Below are 13,250 nucleotides of genomic sequence, written 5' to 3'. Positions count from 1 at the left end.
AATGCACTGAAACCTACCAAAAGTGAATCAATGGCCTAGTTCACTCTTGAAGGTAACTCACTACAAAGATCTAAAGATCTTCAAAGAAAATGTCTTATTTTTGAAGCTAATCTAATCTAACAAAAAGAAAGCACTTAAACTCTTTCAATGTTGATTGAGTCCTATGTCTGAATACCAGTGTTTTGTTAGTTTTTCCACAACAACTTGAGAACTTGAGAATATTTTCAATTCCTTATAAAATTAAATCCAGAAAAATTCTGATCCATAGGCAAACTAAAGCATATCAGTAAGCTACTGGTTCATCCTTAAACTTTGAAAGAAATACTTCAGAATGCATCTAAAAGTTTATGACAGCAAGGATAATAAAAATGTCATTTTCTTCTTACAGAAACACTAATGTACCTTCAAGAACAATATGTAGCTACCCTTTATTTTACAACCAAACAGAAATGTTGGCTAAATAAAAATACATAGAAACAGCATCAAATGAAAACCCTACATAATGTTATTATAGATTTGTATAGATTATGAAAAATGTGATAAAGAAATATCTGCATAGAAAGTCCTGCAGAGAAGATGAGCTGATTTCCTAAAGAATTTGATCAATTAATTATATATTTTTGATGTTACTTTAAAGATGCAGATCCTGTGTTTATTATAGGTTTTGTTGCAATGTGACACACATTTTTGAGACACACGACTATATTATTAGAACATCACATTTCAAAAAAAAGCAAACAAAAATAAGAATACATGCTTGTGTAACTCCTGCAGAACAAGCACCATCCCCAAAGTTGCTCAGGTAATGAAAACCAGCAAAAACAACTGACCCAAACCAATTCCTCAGCCTCTACATGTTCCTGAATACTAAATACAGCAATCAAGTACAAGCATAATTCATGTAAGATTAAAACAAATGCAAATTAGTCATTTGTACACATCTTCCAACTAAAGAATTGGACCAGTTTAGCAAAGGGAAATAAGCTTGCATGTCTTTTCTATGTATATGTAGGCACAAATACACTGGGAAGAGGGAAAGCAAACAAAACTGAGCTGACAGATGTGGGAATGTACTCTATTTGTAGAAACACAAAATGGTGCTAATACTGAGCTTGTCTGTAGGACATGACAGAGGAAGTAGAGTTGGCCTAAACTGTCAAAGATCAAAAAAGAATAGTCACACTTATCAACATCCATCACCAGCAGATCCTTCCTCAGGTCCCACCCTTCTGTCATCAGCAAAAAATGCTTCAAATGGGGGAAAGTAAAGGGAATTGTATACAGACTTAAACAAAGTCTTCAAACTCAACTACTGAATGCTAGCTAAACCTCTTCCTATCTAATTCACTGCATGCTGCCAAAGCAAAACAAGAGAAGCAACAGTCAGCTGGTTAGGTTACTTCAAAACAATAGCCGAGGTGTTGGCCTCAGCTTGGGTAAACCTAAGACTTCTGCTTCGTCCATTTATGACACATCTTCAGCTGTTACCATGACAACGCTGATATCTCCCCATGCTGGGAAGTGCTCTTTGTTTAAATATTGTATAAATGAATGTAAATCTTTCATGCAGTTATTGTTTGTGGAATGGGTGCAGTATTCCCCTTCTCAGTTTTGTCAGAGGAAGAAATATTATACAGATCAGTCATATTGTTATTCACTGAACACTGAAAAATTTCAACAGCGCAACCCAGCAAAATGCTAATATTTTTAATGAAAAGCAGTATAGTAAGGCTCTCAGCATCTCAGCACAGGAAAGATCAGTTTTTCAGGACAGAAAATTTGCTAAAATTCATGTGTGTTAAAAATGAGACTTCCACAAAATTATTGTCCATGAAGCTCAAGTAGAAGAATTTTTAATGCTTCAATATTTGAAGCGAACATTTTGTAGGGATTTTCAATTAATAGGTTTTGATATTTTAATTTTTTTATTTTTTTCTATTATTCATAAACAGTGAAAAATTTCTTAGGATAACAACATTCCCACCTGTCTCTAGGTGAGTTTCAAAGCACAAACAAGGATGCCATGCTCCCAAGGCATTCTGCACTTGAGAATTAGTAAAACCCCTTATGGACAGGATGCAGCTTCTACTACCATGTACATGTAAACCTGTAATAGCAATTCCATTATTTTCAATTCTACATTCATAGAAGTGTTTCAGATAAACCTAGAAATAATAGTTTTCTTTTTGATTAAAGACATTTAAGAACAAATAAACAAAGAGAACAAAAAAAAAGTCAACTCTTAAAAAAACAAAAAAAAACAAAACCCAAAAAAAACAGTACTTTTCCACTGCAAAGGTCTATGAAGACATTCACATAGGTCTTACAATGTAAATTTGGCACCCAATTCATATGCAGATATCACTTTACATCACTGATTTTCACACTTATTGGTTGTTTTAATAGGTTCATCTTCTATGGGGTGGACTTATGTCTTTGCAGACAGAGCTCATAATTTCCCTCTGCACTGGCACAAAACAAGGATGAGTTTATTTAGGACTAAATATAGCTCATGGGATTGGGAGTGCACATCCTGCACCAGGTACTGATAACTGTTAACATTAGAGAAAGTGTGTTTTGACTACCCTAGCAAATCCCCATCCTTCAGTTCCTTTACCCACAACAGAAATCAACTTTTTATGTCAGCCCTTTATCCTGTATTCTTTCTTTCTATACAGAGAATATGGGGCTTCTGCTAATAACCCATAACAGATGTAGACTTTCTATTACTTATATACAGATACTCCAGAATAAGATGACACTGGGGAGCAGAGTATTTTTATTTGCAAATGCACAGCAATGTTGTAAAGGCATAAAAGGAAATGCATTAAATAAGTTTAGACTCATCTTTAATCATCCTCTACAATTTTTATTTTTTTATTTTTTTTTTTAGGAGGCAGGCACAAAAATAGATATTTCATCTTCTCATTTTTCTTTTAGACTCACTTTTCATTGCTGCTGTAGCATTTAAATAGAGTTAATCAGTTCTCTCTAAAGAAAAAGCAAGTACTACACACAGAGCTGCATGGCTTAAGGGATTTTCGGCAAATGTGTTCAATCATTCTGGAATTAAAAGGATGTGCCTCTGCATCAGATCTATTCCTTGTCTACTGCTTGAATAGTGTGGCAGTCTCTCTCTATGCCATAATACGATTTGGATTGAGGGGAAAAGGTCATAGGGTTATTCTAAAACCGCATTGCAATGCCCAATTTTCATCTAATGAGGATTATCTAACTTACATCTGAAAACCTGTACCTACTGCAAACATGCAAATTACAAAAGAAGGCGTGTGCAGGGCTGGAGCAGCTAGTGGGAAGCAAACTGAAATTTACTCTTCTAGAACTCTTATTCTATATAAGCATGTTAATTATTATCACTGGAATAATGATATTAAGAAATTAATAAAATCTTGATTCACAATATTAGTCTTTTTTCTGATTAAGTTAATTATAATTGAAAGCAGCAAGCTTACCAGCATAGCATTTGCTGGCATGAGATGACATACTGCTTTAAGATGTAATATGATAGGCAAGTCATTTAGGCATAACATGCATTAAAGAAAGGATCCTTATGAATGTCATCAACAAGTATCAAAAAGTAGTCCTGATCCTGTAAACACCCACAGAAACAGGCAATTTCAGCCATGGTTAATATCTCATTTAAACTGGTAAGATTACCCAAATACTCATAAATTACTCTCTCTCTCTCTCAATATTTTAGTAGATTATAGGTTAATTATGAAATTATCTGGAGCCTTCCTGACCTATCACTTTACATTCCTAAAATCCATTAAGTAAAGATAACACAGGGCCATTGTTGCACACAGACACATAGGTTCCTTTCATCTTTAGAACCAAGTTGTATGACTCCAATTTCCCCTTAATTAGAAAATCTTGCAGAGGATTATTTGCTAATTATCCTCAGTAGGATTTCAGCATATGAAAAAATACAGCAGGGAGCCGGCAACCCCACAAAGAGAGACTACTCTAAGAAACTTGGCATATTATATAGAGCACAGTATGGAAGTAACCCACAGATGCTCAGGGATCCTTCAACCATAACATAGCAGGTATAACAACTTAGTTGTAGTAACTGTTCCTGGGCAACAGAGCACCCATCTATTACATTTCAAAATTATCCAACATGAGACAGGACTTCAAAATGAGATTATTTTACTAAAAAGCATGTCTAAGTAACTACCTGACAGATTTGGGAACAGATACAGAAAATAAGTGTGGTATCTAATAGCTATATGCCATTTATTGGCTATGGGAATTTCCTTTTTCATGCTGCTAGCAGAGCTGAAGACTGACACAGGAGAGATTTTTGCACTAGTAATGACCAAGGACCAAGTCTTACATGAAGCCAGTTTTCCAAGCAGTCTCTTCTCAAACAGAAATTCTTGCTTGGGTAGGAATCTTTCCTTCTAAACCTCCCTAGCAAGAACTCCTTAATTTCTGTTTTTCCTGTAATGTTTAATTCTGACAACAAATTCAATGAAGAAATATTTGCAACTTCCTTAATAATGAAATGCTGTTTGTGGCAGTCTTACTCTAAGATATATGATGGTGCTTTTGAAACATACAGCCCTTTCTGCCAGACCTAAAAAGTATTAACATGTGGTTTACTAATAATATATTCATTTGCTACAAACATAATTAATTCTGCCATAACAGCTTAAGTTCTGGTGCATAATATGGATTTTGAGAATCACTACTTACACAACAGTATTAGCTGTATATTAATATTATTAGTATTAAGAAGTGCACCTTACTATTTGCTTATGATGAACCTGTGACAGATGAATTCAAATTCGAGGATTCTGATGCCTTTGGGCAAGGTTACAATTCTACACAATTTCCAGCATTTGGAGGGCATGAGTTTCTATACAGTCTTGCTGCCTACATGCTTTTTGCATTACCATGTAAATAAGGGTATTAAGACAACTCAGTATACTGGTCAAATGGGCTAAACAAGAAATGTTGAACTGCTGCTTCCATTAGAGCTGAACTTGTGTTATAAACAAGAACTCTCAGGCAGCATGTGCTTGAAGAAACCTTCTTTTCAGCCTTGCAATTATAACTATCCATACTTCACAGACTCTTTCACAGTTCTTCACTTCTCTTCACAAAGTTAAACTATAGCTGCCTGATACCCATACAACCTGCTGACATAAAAACTGTCTAGTTGTGGGGTTTGATTTACTACATGGCCAACAAATGCTACAGAGATTGCATCTATAACCAGTAAAGTCTCTCCCTAACTGCTACTCAGTTGACAAATCAGACATCTGTAACCAGAATGGATGAAACAGGAAGAGAGAACTGTCAGACGTATCCTAGCAGTAGCTGAGTTTTATTCCTTCACCTCCTTCCAGCTAACCAAAACATGGCACAGAGTTTTGGCTGCTGCTGTCCTTGACTGTTATGACTCACTGCTGCCATATCCTTCTCCATAATTTCCAAGGCATAGCAATACCAGTTTTGTTCCAGGATCTCCCACATCGAAAATCTGAGCAGCAATGTGCAGTCACATGACTTAATGGAACTGAGATAAACAGAATGATACTTCAGTCAACTATCCACCAATCCAGAAAAATGATGGACCAATGCTGGCAGCTCCAGCTCACAGTCTTGTTTGCTGCTGAGTCAAGCATTTGCAGCATGCTTGACAGCAGCAGACACAGCCAAGTGTGTTTAAGTTCCACCAGTGTGGAAGCATCCTGTCAGCAACTCTAGAGCTACAAAAATCCTAACAAAGACATCATCTAAGTTCATTAGCCTCCAAGTACTTACAGGATGTGAAATTTGGTCACTGAAGTCAAGACAGCTATTCAGAGAAAGTCAGACATTATTTATGCAGTTGTAAAACTTGGGTGCCTTGGATATACATCAGAAATCAGAACAAAATCAAAAATGTTGTGTACATGCACTTATACTGGGAAAAAACATCTACCTCTTTTGATGAGTTAAAGGAAAGATAAGAATCTTTACCTATAATAAATTCATAAATACTTCTTATGCTAAATTTCTGGTGTAACGTGCTGATGCCTTGAGTTAATGTAGATTGAGTATGCTCAAGAAGATAAATGTTACTGTCCTGTAAGACTTGTATATAGCATTCTCCTGTATTTTTCAGCTTGACAGAAAGGAAAGAAAAAAATATATGACCTGCTCAACAAGAGCTGATGGTTTACCACTTTAGATGCCTTAGCACTTTAGAAACATCTGGATTAAATGTGCACCTAGTAGCACTGTCTATACTTCTCTGAGAGATTGCTTTTGTAAAGAAGCACCTAAGTTCGAAAGTTAAAATAACTAAATTAAAGATACTCCAGTATTATGTTCTTTATGTAGGAAGTATACGTTATATGTCAAAAAGTGTTGTATTTCAAAGTCTTGTTTTTAAAATTACCTATTTTCAAACCCACCACCGAAGACTCATAAATGCTTTTCAGCATGCCAATCCTTGTGATAATGTTTAGAAATCTAAGGGATACTTTGCTACAGTTACAATTTTGTGGCCAGAAAGATATTGTAAATCAATTATCCTCAGTATACTGCCCTGAAGACTTCTGATCACAGATACTCTTACTCACATGCACCAAATAGAAAGAAGTCCAGTCTTTGAAAACGAAAAAATAATCACCACCACATATATTTTATTTAATATTATTTCAAAATTTGGCAACTGTTCCTTCTTCAGTATATGATTTTACAGTTAATCTAACCATGTTGTCATGCATATAATCTGAAAGCAGGGCACTAACACAAACTTATTTGTCCAACTCACCTAATGCCTCCAAAGGAAAACACATTTGTTCAGAAAATGAAAAGATAAAATATAGGCCATAATATGAAATTGTTACAGTCTGTGGCATATAAGTGAAAGGTCCATGAGTAAATATGCTGAGTATACTACAGATGTTACAGATGTGGTCAGCAGACTGTCATATTCACAGAGTTCCCAGAACAAGCAAAGCGACTGGGGAAAGGGATATTCAAAACAAAGCAATCTGGGCAGTATATTTAAGCAAAACAAAGTCCCATATTAATGAATGTGCAACTAAGGGTTCAGCTGTTCTTGTCTTTTAGTACAGCTAAGGTAGGGGAGGAGAATACGTTACTAATCTCTGCATTACCATTATAAAAATCAGTTTTAATTTAAATTCTCTGGTATATATATTTGCTGTTAAAATTGGCTCCCCTTATACTTGTTCACTGAGAGTAAAAATTTAGTGATGCTCCAGACTCACTTCGGGACAGTGTAAAGGACTGCATCTAGTGTGTAACTAAATATAATTATTGCTTTTCTACTGGCATGAAACTGTAACGAAATTTTGAGTTCCTTAGCTCTACCACACAAAGAGTGCATTAAAACTTAAAGAGCAGAAGCATTTGCATTTTTATTTTCTCTTTCTAGTCGTCTGCCCTGCAATCTAAAAGGCCTTGGATCAGACCAAATATGCATATTTATCCCCACACACCATTTGATTTCTATTTTTAAAATAACTAGAATAAAACAACAGCTACAAATTCTCATGTGTATAATAAGCTGCCGTGGAACAGACTTTTTCATTTTCCCCAGCAAACTTCCTACTGCAAATGCAGACCTTAAAACACAGGCATTAAGGTCAACAACAAAAATAATTTGTTTTTATAACAAAAGAGGCACTTAATGACACCAACCATGCCAGTATAGTTTACTATAACATATAATTTTCTAAAATATATCAAATATCCTATAAGTAAGTTTTTTTTGGAAGACTCATTACAATCTCCCCAACAAATATTGGATACTCTATTGGTTTTAGAACCACTGTATCAGTTCTCCCCATCACCCCCAACAAAAAAAACAAAAAAAAAAAAAAAAAAAAACCTTACAACTGCAATATATGGGAAGAGGTTGCTCAAATTAGAGCTAAGTTATAAAGAGTTTTGAATTTTACACTCACATGATGCCAGCAAGCAGGAAGAGCCTACCCTGTATGTTCAGACACATCAGATTTTATTTTATATTAAAAAAGAAAACCAACACTCAGAATACCAGAGTAAAATTTCCATCTGAGAACAAAAATCATACTGCTCTGGTATAGTGTAATATCACTTTTCCTGCTGAAAATGCTTCTGCACACACCAAGTTCCTAGAAAGTTACTTTTTCAACTGGAGATCACTAACACAATTTGGCTGAAAATAACACTAGATTTCAATCACACATCAACTTCAAGTTCCAGCACATGCAATGAGGCAGTCTCATTTATGTCAAATGGTTGCCAAATTTAAACAAATTCAAATAAATAAATGTAAATAAATGATACAGATAAAATTTATGCTTATTCTGAAATTTCTATTTCTCCCAATCCCTCCCCTTCCTCCCATCTTTGTGATATACTAAGAATCTCCTCTAGTAAATCTTGGCTTTACCGTGGAGTAGCCAGCAAAAAACAAAAAAAAAACAAAAAAAACCAAAATCAACCACCAAACCTCTTATGAGTAAGGTTCCCTTTCTTCTCCCCACTATACCTAATTTTCAGGGTCACCACATGAATCTGATGAACTGTATTCTTCTTTACTTGGGTTTTATATGCGCTTCCTGTATGACATACCAGTCTAATGAACTACAGGACTGACAACTGTCATAATAAAGAACCATTCCTAAGATGAGAACTAAATATTTTTGTACTCAATTTCTCAATTTTACAGTAAACCAAAGTTGCCCGGAGTGCTTCAAAGTTCAGGATCTTCTATGTCTGATTTTCAGCTACTGAAATTCTGAATTTAACAAGCAGGTAGCTTTTGCGTCTTATTCTCCAGAATGGGGTGTTATACAGACATCAGCCTACAAAACTCCTGAACTCCAGAGTTAAACTGTCTCCTGGTGCTCACAGTAGTAACATCGAGTTTTTATCATTACTTGGGCAATTCACTAGTATTTCAATTCTTTATCTGGCTATAGGCAGGTGTTGTGGTTTAAGCCCATCCAGTTACTCAGCACCACACAACTGTCATTCACTGCCGTCCTTTCCACGCTCCTTCTGTGCAGGATGGGGAGGAGAATGGAGAGAATTGAAAGAATGTAAAACCCCACAGGGTGAGATGAGAAGAGTCTAATAACTAAAGTATAATATAAAAATAACAATAATGATAAGGGAAATAAGGGGAGTGAATACAAAACTAAAAAGGGAAAGGAAAAAAAACAATAAACACAATTGATGCACAGTACTATTGCTCACCATCTGCCGACCGATACCCAGCCAGACCTGAGCAGTGATCTACTCTTCCAGGTAATTCCCCCCAGTTTATATACTGGGAGCATGACATGGTACAGAATACCCCTTCGGTTAGGTTGGGTCAGGTGTCCTGTCTCTGCTTCCTTCCGGCTTCCTGTGCCCCTCCTCACTGGCAGAGCATGAGAAACTGAAAGGTCCTTGATCAGAATAAGTGCTACTTAGCAACAACTTAAACATCAGCGTGTTATCAGCATCGCTCTCAGATTAAAGTCGAAACACAGCACTTCACAAATTACTAGGAAGGAGAAAAAAATAACTGTTACAGATGAACCCAGGACACTATGGACAGTACAGTCAAACACAACCCATTAAAATATGTAACAAGCATAGGAAGTTGAATTTAACACAACAGCAGTTTGCTACTCCTCTGCCAAAACAAAGCCTCAAAGGATTCCCAGTATCAAAAATCTGAGTAAGAGGTGAAGGGAAAAAAAAAATATTACTCAGAACCATTAATCTTCAGTGAAGATCCTTTACTGGTCAAGACTTAATGGCAGCTGATGACAGCAGTAGGTACTATACTACAAACTGAAGATGAAATCCTGGGTCCGAAGTCCATGCCAAATTCCAACAGTACTTTTGAGAAATTCCTAGCCCTTGTGACTCAGTTTTTGAACTGTCAGTTGTGTGGGAGGTGTGACTTGAGGAAACATTTGCATGAATATCCTTATTTAGCCATTTTTCCGTAACATACATTGGCAGAGGCCAGAGGGAGAAAAAAGAAAAAAGAAAACCAAAAACCACAAACCAACAAACCAGCACTCTGCAGATTGTTCACTGTTTTCTGAGTGAATTACTCAGCTTTTTAGCTAGGCCAATGCTTACACCTCCCAGAAATGCTGAAGGCTGCAATTCTTACTCTCCAACAAAAAGAACCAAAGCCCAAGAACAAGTCTCTTTTTACGATCATATTTTTGCAGGTTCCTCATCCTATAGATATCCACATGAAATCTATAAAATATCATGGTATTACTGAAAGGAAAAAACTGCTTGGAAACTTTAATGCACAGAAGAAACATGTAAGCATACGTAATATCAATTATGTTCAGAACGCCAAGACTTAGCATGGCTTGAACTTCATAAAAACTTAAGCAGAGTGAAGTAGGTAGGAAGCCCAAAGCAAGAAGGTGAAGATGTTTCTATCGCTTAGGCCAGGAGTTGGCAGTTTGATCTCTGGTGTCCCATTTACAGCTCTGCTATTGCCCAATTCTGTGACTTCAGAGTATGGTACAAAATGTAACAAACACTGTAGGGCCCAATCTGCTCAGTAAGTTTTGGCCTGCCTTTATGAATTCATAACAGAATAAGAAACATGCATCTGTCTTTGAAACACTTGCTTGAAAGGGGACAAACCTTCAGCACTCCTTGTCTGAGAGAACAAAATGTCAGGATTCAAGTCACTGCTACAAGCTCAGCTTGGTGAGGCCATAGATAGAAACAGTGTGTCTGCCCAAATCTGACTGTGCCAAAGAAGATTACATAAGGGGAAATATGAAGAAACTTTTGAAACAACAAAACATTACTTAAAATAGCAGGGAAGTAGTAATCAAAACCAGATCTGATGTTACCAGAAGTCACCCCATCAGCATCATTCCTCTGCCTAGGAGCTACAAAGCAGCCTTCCCATCAGATCCCATCAGAAGCCAGCACTCTAAGCTGTGGGGCAACAGTGTGGGGTACAACAGGTAGGTATCCTGCATGCGTATGACCTTGCGGGGTGCCCAAGGATGTGTGTTAGTGGATATACAAAGTACGAACATTCACATCTCCCACCAGAAGAGTGTGTGACAGGTCCAGCACATGCCCAGAAAAGACATGTTCTCATAACCCTTTCTTTCAGTAATGAGGGAACGTATACACTTGTGGCTAGTTATAAAAGAGCATTTAGAAATACGCTGTTGCATATCAATATTGTCTAGGTGTCTACTATCATGGTTTACCAACTGCATTGCTGCTATTATTCCTTGATGTACAATTTATTGATTGCTAGCTAATTACATCGTTAATATACCAGTAAACCACTCTGATTCTTCTTTGATTTAATCTGTGCTAACTGTACAGTTTGTCCCTGTAATCAGAATTCAAGTGCCACTGCAGGAAGAAACCTAAAAGTCACTACTGCCTACCTAATTACCTGGATGACCCCAAATAAAAATTCCTTGGTGGGCCACAACATGCATGAAGAGCTCTGTGGCAAACATTTCCAGTCAGAATAGCAATGCTCTCCAGATACACTACACACATAGATCCAGGCTACCATTGTATTGCTTCATGTTATTATGCATGCAAACTATTTAAAGGCTTTTGTATTACCGTGCTCTATTCATAGAGTACTTTGCAATGGCTGGGAGAGTGCCCACACCCTAATAAATGAAAAGTTAACTTTGTTGCAGCCAACATTGGGAAAAGTGCTTTTTAAGTAGAATGTATCACCAAGAATCTTTGGGATCTCTTCATTTTGAGACAGCTTGCTTTGCACAGCAACAGCCATTATGCGCACAGTCTGCAGAAATGTATTCCAATAGATCCGTAAGCCTATTACAACTGATTTTAAAGAATTAAATTAGCAGGGAGATTAAAAATGTAGAATAAAATAAACTCCAAATACATTTTAAGCGTAATCCTTTCCAATGGGTCGAATTACTTCTCTTTTCCATGTCTTCCATTATGAGAGTAGCTTTCAGTTAATCTGGTTTGCTAATTGGCAATCTCTCCACACAACGCGGACAAAGAAAACCAAAAATTACAAATAGTAGAATACACAGCACTGGTTTCTCAAGGGACACATATACATGCTGATGTACGACTGCAACATGAATTATTCAGAATCTTCCTATCAGAAAATGTTTTTTACGTAACTAAGGTATGAACCCCCTTGCATTCATTAAGAAAGATTAACAGCAACAACAGCAGATTTTGGTATTTCTTACTGTCATTAGGCTTAATGGTTAGAACGTGAGTTTTATACAGGCAAAGGACAATTACCTCTTGTCCATGCTCTGCATCTTGTGAATAAATCATTCAACAGCTTTTCGCTAAAATGCATTTTAATGATATTGTATGCTCAGGTGTGCTACATTAAAAAGTGTACCCTTTAAAATACTGTTAGGGTAAACAGCTTTCCATTTGAAAGCTAAAAGGAAGCTTCAAATAAACAGCATGAAATCTGTCAACCATATGCCATTTTGTGTCATACCATTGATGAATCTGAGCAAATGAGGTATATACTACATGGTTCTCAGGGACTCACCCTGATGCAAAAGAAAATCCTTAGCAGAAGGGAGGAAAGGCAGCAGGTCCTACAATAGCCATCTTCTCTTCTACTAGGGAGAGACATTAAAGTTCTCTGCCCTTTGGAGACAGTAGTAGATGGTGTACATTAGCAAATCCTACAGTGAATTTTAATTATGGCAGAAAACTCACAGGTATTGCAAGGATGCTGAAATTAGGATGGGAAGAGAAGCAAGAAAGAAAATTCTCTAGGCTACTATTTTTGTGGTGTCCTAAGTATGGTTAATCATGTTGCATGCAGTTCAAGTAGGCACCAGCAAAGCCCTACAAAATTCTCTACTATAATCTACTATATTCTGTGACTTCAGTGTTAGCAAAGGGTAATACCTGGTTATTGGTTAGCTTTAAACATTTAAAAAAAAAAAAAGTGTTTATGATCCAAAGAGCAGCCTCTTCCAAAAAAAGCAGTCAAAGCACCTCACCATAACTTAAATATCCCATAACCTTTTATAAGTGATCCTCTAATATAAAATAAGGTTAAATGAGCCTCACTAAAACAATTCCATTGACGTATTTGTGTTTTTTATTTGTGGCTTTTGTGTTCCTCTGCAGAGCCCACTAATGGTAATAGGACAATTCAATATACATGCATTAGCCAGTACTATCCCATTAGCAAAAATATAAAGCCCAGCTATCAAAAAATGTCTGATGATTGTGATTCTTAGTGT

At 36.5% G+C, this 13,250-nt stretch overlaps 1 protein-coding gene across 2 annotated transcripts in view; it reads right to left on the bottom strand.

The window, feature by feature from the left end:
- TMEM163 (transmembrane protein 163) overlaps positions 1-13,250 on the bottom strand; it is a 98,488-nt gene that overhangs the window by 56,763 nt on the left and 28,475 nt on the right. The window lies entirely within an intron of this gene.

The sequence above is a fragment of the Pezoporus wallicus genome, unplaced genomic scaffold (assembly GCF_028554395.1).
Source record: "Pezoporus wallicus isolate ANWC-B61680 ecotype Strahan unplaced genomic scaffold, APGP_CSIRO_Pwel_v1 contig_4166, whole genome shotgun sequence".
Lineage (NCBI taxonomy): Eukaryota > Metazoa > Chordata > Aves > Psittaciformes > Psittacidae > Pezoporus > Pezoporus wallicus.
Note: the sequence above shows the minus strand (reverse complement) of the source record. Positions and strands in the feature narration are given on the sequence as shown.